This window comes from Manis pentadactyla, chromosome 1, assembly GCF_030020395.1.
Source record: "Manis pentadactyla isolate mManPen7 chromosome 1, mManPen7.hap1, whole genome shotgun sequence".
NCBI lineage: Eukaryota > Metazoa > Chordata > Mammalia > Pholidota > Manidae > Manis > Manis pentadactyla.
This window is the reverse complement of record NC_080019.1, coordinates 85,440,163-85,446,162: the sequence shown is the minus strand read 5'-3', so window position 1 is coordinate 85,446,162 and position 6,000 is coordinate 85,440,163.

The window sequence follows — 6,000 nt, the reverse complement described above, 5'->3', positions numbered from 1 at the left end:
TCTGCTTAAAGCAATTTACAGATTCAATGCAATCCCTATCAAAATACCAATAGCATTCTTCGAAGAACTGGAACAAATAGTTCTAAAATGCATATGCAACCACAAAAGACCCCGAATAGCCAAAGCAATCCCGAGAAGGAAGAATAAAGCAGGGGGGATCTCGCTTCCCAACTTCAAGCTCTACTACAAGGCCACAGTAATCAAGACAACTTGGTACTGGCAAAAGAACAGACCCACAGACCAGTGGAACAGAACAGAGAGGCCAGATATTAACCCAAACATATATGGTCAATTAATATATGATAAAGGAGCTATGGATTCCCCATTATATAAATGGGGAAATGACAGCCTCTTCAACAGCTGATGTTGGCAAAACTGGGCCGCTACATGTAAGAGAATGAAACTGGATCACTGTCTAACCCCATACACAAACATAAACTCAAATGGATCAAAGACCTGAATGTAAGTCATGAAACCATAAAACTCTTAGGAAAAAACAGGCAAAAATCTCTTGGACATAAACATGAGCAACTTCTTCATGAACATATCTCCCCGGGCAAGGGAAACAAAAGCAGAAATTAACAAGTGGGACTATATCAAGCTGAAAAGCTTCTGTACAGCAAAGGACACCATCAGTAGAACAAAAAGGTACCCTACAGTACGAGAGAATATATTTATAAATGGCATATCCAATAAAGGGTTGACATCCAAAATATATAAAGAGCTCATTCACCTCAACAAACATAAAACAAATAATCCAATTAAAAAATACTTCCCCAAAGAAGAAATTCAGATGGCCAACAGACACATGAAAAGATGCTCTACATCGCTAATCATCAGAGAAATGCATGTGAAAACCATAATGAGATATCACTTCACACCAGTTAGGATGGCCACCATCCAAAAGACAAAGAACAAATGTTGGCGAGGATGTGGAGAAAAGGGAACCCTCCTACACTGTTGGAGAGAATGTAAATTAGTTCAACCATTGTGGAAAGCAGTATGGAGGTTCCTCAAAAAGCTCAAAATAGAAATACCATTTGACCCAGGAATTCCACTACTAGGAATTTACCCTAAGAACACAGCAGCCCAGTTTGAAAAAGACATATGTACCCCTATGTTTATCATAGCACTATTTATGATAGCCAAGAAATGGAAGCAACCTAAGTGTCCATCAGTAGATGAATGGATAAAGATGATGTGGTACATATACACAATGGAATATTATTCAGCCATAAGAAGAAAAGAAATCCTACCATTTGCAACAACATGGATGGAGTTGGAGGGTATAATGCTCAGTAAAATAAGCCAGGCGGAGAAAGACAAGCACCAAATGATTTCACTCCTCTGTGGAGTATAAGAACAAAGAAAAAACTGAAGGTACAAAACAGCAGCAGACTCACAGAACCCAAGAGTGGACTAACAGTTACCAAAGGGAAAGGGACTGGGGAGGATGGGTGGGAAAGGAGGGATAAGGGGGAAATAGGGGCACTACGATTAGCACACATAATGTAGGGGTGGGCACGGGGAAGGTAGTACAACACAGAGAAGACAAGTAGTGATTCTATTGCATCTTACTACGCTGATGGACAGTGACTGTAATGGGGTATGTGGTGGGGACTTGATAATGGGGGGAGTCTAGTAACCATAATGTTGCTCATGTTATTGTACATTAATGATAGCAAAAAAAAAATGTGGGGGTTATCGTGACAGCTCCCGTCCACACTACTGGGTACACTCCCTTGCTCCAGATATAAAATAGGACTTTTACCACTCTAAAAAAAAAAGTGGAAGTTATCTAACAAGCTACATACTTAAATATATTCAAGTGATTAAACTCTGGCCCAAGAATAATGCCTCCTACACTCGAAATAGTTACAGTTAATCTCAGTGCCAATTTTTTGAGATCTAAAAATATATATGCTTAAATATGACATTACATTCATAGAATAAAGATTGTAAAAGTTATGAAATTGTAGTTAGATCTCTAAATAGACACCATGCATCTTAAACTAGGGATAAAGAGAGGGCAAGAGCAGATAGTTACTGAAATTTGAACTGTTAATAGCAGAAAGGCCAACCCACACGTCCTGGTGCTGAACTGATCCCCACCTCCCACAAGTTAGGAAGAAGGGTTTGGAAAATAGGAAATACATTCTCTAGGTTTCAAGTTTTTACAGCTGGAGAATTTTTAAAACCCAAGACAAAAGCTGAGAAAATAATGATCAGTGCATAGAATCAGCCACATTTTAGGGAAGGAGTTTGATTAAATCATCAGGCAGCATCATTTAGGACACTGCCAACATCAGAAGAATGTAACTTTTAGTTTTAGTAGTTTAGAGTTAAAAAGGACATTAACTTTCTTTTTGGATAACAAACTCATACTGGTATGCCGGGCTCATCTAGCACTAGTTAGAACATGTCTCTCCAGATCTTGGATGTAGGAGATGCTGCAGGCTTGCTGGTTCATATTGGCAGGGAGTGGGGCTCCCTAGAGGGTGAGCCACCATGGGTGGATTTATGGAAGGTCAAGGCTTTTTGAGAATTTGAAGTCTCAGCTTGGAAGAGAAGCATGGCATCATGTTGTCAAGAGAAAAAATGGAGTGTGTATGTTTGTCTCATACAGAGTCAAGTATTTAAAATGAGTTTTACTTGTGAGGGAGATCTTTACTGGAGATATTTACTTGAGAGAGAGATACACTCTCCAAATGGAGTCAACAGATATTCACTTACAGAAAACAGTGCTAAAATGAAACACTCATTCTTCTTATGAACATACCTCATCTTCTTCAGGGCCTTAAACATACCCCTAGAACAATCTCTGATTTCAAGAAACTGACAAATGCACAGGAGGTGCACCTCTGCCTCCTTTCAGAATGCTATAATCTCTAATTATAGAACTATGGAACTGTAGTTATAGTTCCATACTGTATAATCATAGTGGTTATCGAAGATTTCCATCTAGTGGTTTCCATCTAGCACCACGGCAGTCTATCCACCACACCATGATCATGAAGAATATATCATACACCACAGTGACAGTAACCTTTTGTGGCTCCCCACGCCTTTCGAGTGACACTTAGCAGCCCAGGCCCCTCATGACATCACTTCTCCAGTGAAACTTCTCTGCCATTCTACTCTCCCGGGAAGATGTCAAACCATGAAATGCTGTGGCTCTCCAAAGTACTGTTTTCTTCTGCTTGGAATGCCTTCCCACAACTGCCCTCTTCCCTGGTGACTTCGGTTCTGCAATATCCAGGGCTACTGTCAAATCTGAAGGTTTCCCTTGGAATATGCCTCCTCCCCTCTTTCCTCTGAACAACTAAATCCTTACCGGTAGTCAGCAACTGAAGTGGTTAATATATTTGTCTTTCTCTGTCACCAGATTGATTACATATGAAAATGCTCTTTGTTTGAAATCAGTCGAGGACCTTCTGGAGGAAGGAAAGATTCTGGATGACGATACCCCGTGTTTGTTCTTTAAACCCTCTCAGACGATTCTTATTCACATTGAATTCAAAGATACATTGAAATCAATATTCACTGATGTGATTCTTGGACCAGGAACATCACCATCACTAAAGAACTTTTTAGAAATGCAAACTCATTGGTTCTTCAAAATTGAGGGCAAGTGTCAAATCTACAAAAGAGAGCTCCAGGCAATATGGCTCTTCTCTCTCTACTGAATAGCAACGTCCTTATTTGTAATTATCAACTGAAGTGGCTATTCTGTTTCTCCTTCTCTGTCACCAGATTGGTTTTTCTTTCAGACATTCTTTGGAATCACTTGAGGTGCTTCTGGAAGAAGAAAAGCTCTGGTTGATGGTATTCCAGAATATCCTATCATATTTTTCTTAAAAAAAAAAACTCAGATGATTTTCAATTCACACTAACTTTGAAGAAGTATCGAAACTGATCATCTCTGACAAGATCATTGCACCAGGACCATCAGCACCACTCATGTACTTGTTAGAAATGTAAACTTTTGGGTCTCAATTCAGACCTACTGAGCCAGAAAGTCTGGGATAGAGTCCAGTTATTTAGGCAAGCTCTCTGGGTGATTCTGATACTCTCAAAAGCTTGAGAACTACCATTCTATCTTATGTGCTCCTTCAACACAAATAAAGTATCTGGCTCTATGAAATTATTTTTAAAGAAAACTAGAACTGGGATTAGGGATATCTACTAATACTTGAGTAGAAAGAAATGTCCAGAAACTTCCAAAGAAACAATAAAAACTGGCAGAATATTATGTTATGTCCAAAGAATGTTTAACTCCTTGTTATAGAAGACCATTGAGAAAATTCCTTGGAAGTGACCTGAAAACACTTCCTTTTCATTAGAAGTGGATAGTTATCAGACAGGTTTACTCTATTTATTTCTCTAACAATATAGAATAATTCTCTCTGCTCCTTCCGAAATGTTAGGATACATGAAGTAAGCACTAAGGAAGTAGAATGTGACACATATTCAATCCCTTGCACAAAGCTTCATTGCTTTTAAAATTTCCTTTCTTACTCTGTTGAAATAGGTAAGAGAACTAATGGGCACTGGTTTCAAATGAATGAAGACCATAATACCAGAATATACTAAAACTGATGACCAGGATTCCAATTTCCAACACTGTTCCCAATATTTGACATATTAGAGTAACAGTCCAGTCACTATTGCAGAATTTGCTGGCTATTGTGGCCAATTTGTGAGAGAAAACTTAGGGAAATTTCTAACAGTTATTTTTTGTTAAAAATTTTGTCTGTTAGTTGAATTACATGTTTGATTTTCTCATTTTCAAATGTGTATATTGATGAGAAAAGGTAAATGAGTTAATAGAGCTGAGATTCTCTGCTTCTAGTTACAGGCTAATCTGAAGAAGCTGGTATAACTATGTGTTAATTATTGTCTTGTAAATAAATGGCAAGAAGTGCAAATAATAACAACCAATGATGCTAATCTGAGTGAATAAAGGCAGAAGATCATCTCAGAGAGTGATACATTCTATGAAGCAATCAAACAGGTGGGATTAAGTTTGACATGTTTGAGGAGAAAACAGATAAGGTGGTAGCTACAGGACAGATGTCTGTAGTAGGTACAGGATGGATGGGATATAACTTTTAAATAGAGTGATGACAAAACACCTTCATGAGAAATAACATTTGAGGAGGTGAATATCTGAGGGGGGTTGCTGAAAGCAAAGGAATAGCAAAGTCCCTGAGATTGGAATTTGAGGAACAGAAAAGAGGCCAGAATTGTTGGGGCATTGAAAGCAAGCAAGTGTAATACGGCCTTAGAGATAAATAGCAGCCTAGATCGCATGTAAGACATAGTAGTCCATTGTAAGAACTAGTTTACAGTCTAATGACTTATTTTACAATTTGTCTGAGATGAGAAACCTTCGGAGATTTTGAGCAGAGGGGTGAAATGTTCTGTCTTCTTTTTAAAAAGATCATCCTTTCTGGTATGTTAAGAGTAGTATCTAAGGGGATAAAATAAAGCCAGAGACACCAATTAGGATGCTATGAGAATAATGAAAGTGAAAAATGGTGACATATCATACAGGGTATTAATGATGGAGGGGTTAAGAAATGGTTGAATTCTCCAAATATTTTGAAGATACAATCAAAGGGATTTAATAATACATTGATATATGATAGGAAGAAAGGAATCAAGTTTGACCTTCATGTTCTTTTGACCTAAGCAAAAAGGAGGAATGTTGGAGTTTCCCTTTACTAAAAGGACAATCTGTGAGTGATAATTATTTCATGTAGAAGATCAAACATTTAAATTTGAGATGTCTTCATGCGTCTAAGTGTTGCAAGCAAGCTGCTGGATATACAGTAATATGGAATTGAGGCAAATCCAGGTAAAGATGTGACTTGGGATTTCAGCACGCAGCCCATTTAAACCTTGATACTAGGGACCATCGCCAGAGAAGTGAGTGCAAAAAGAGCAAAAGTCCAAGTCCTGAGACTGGAAGCGCTCCAGTAAAAAGAGAGCAGAGAT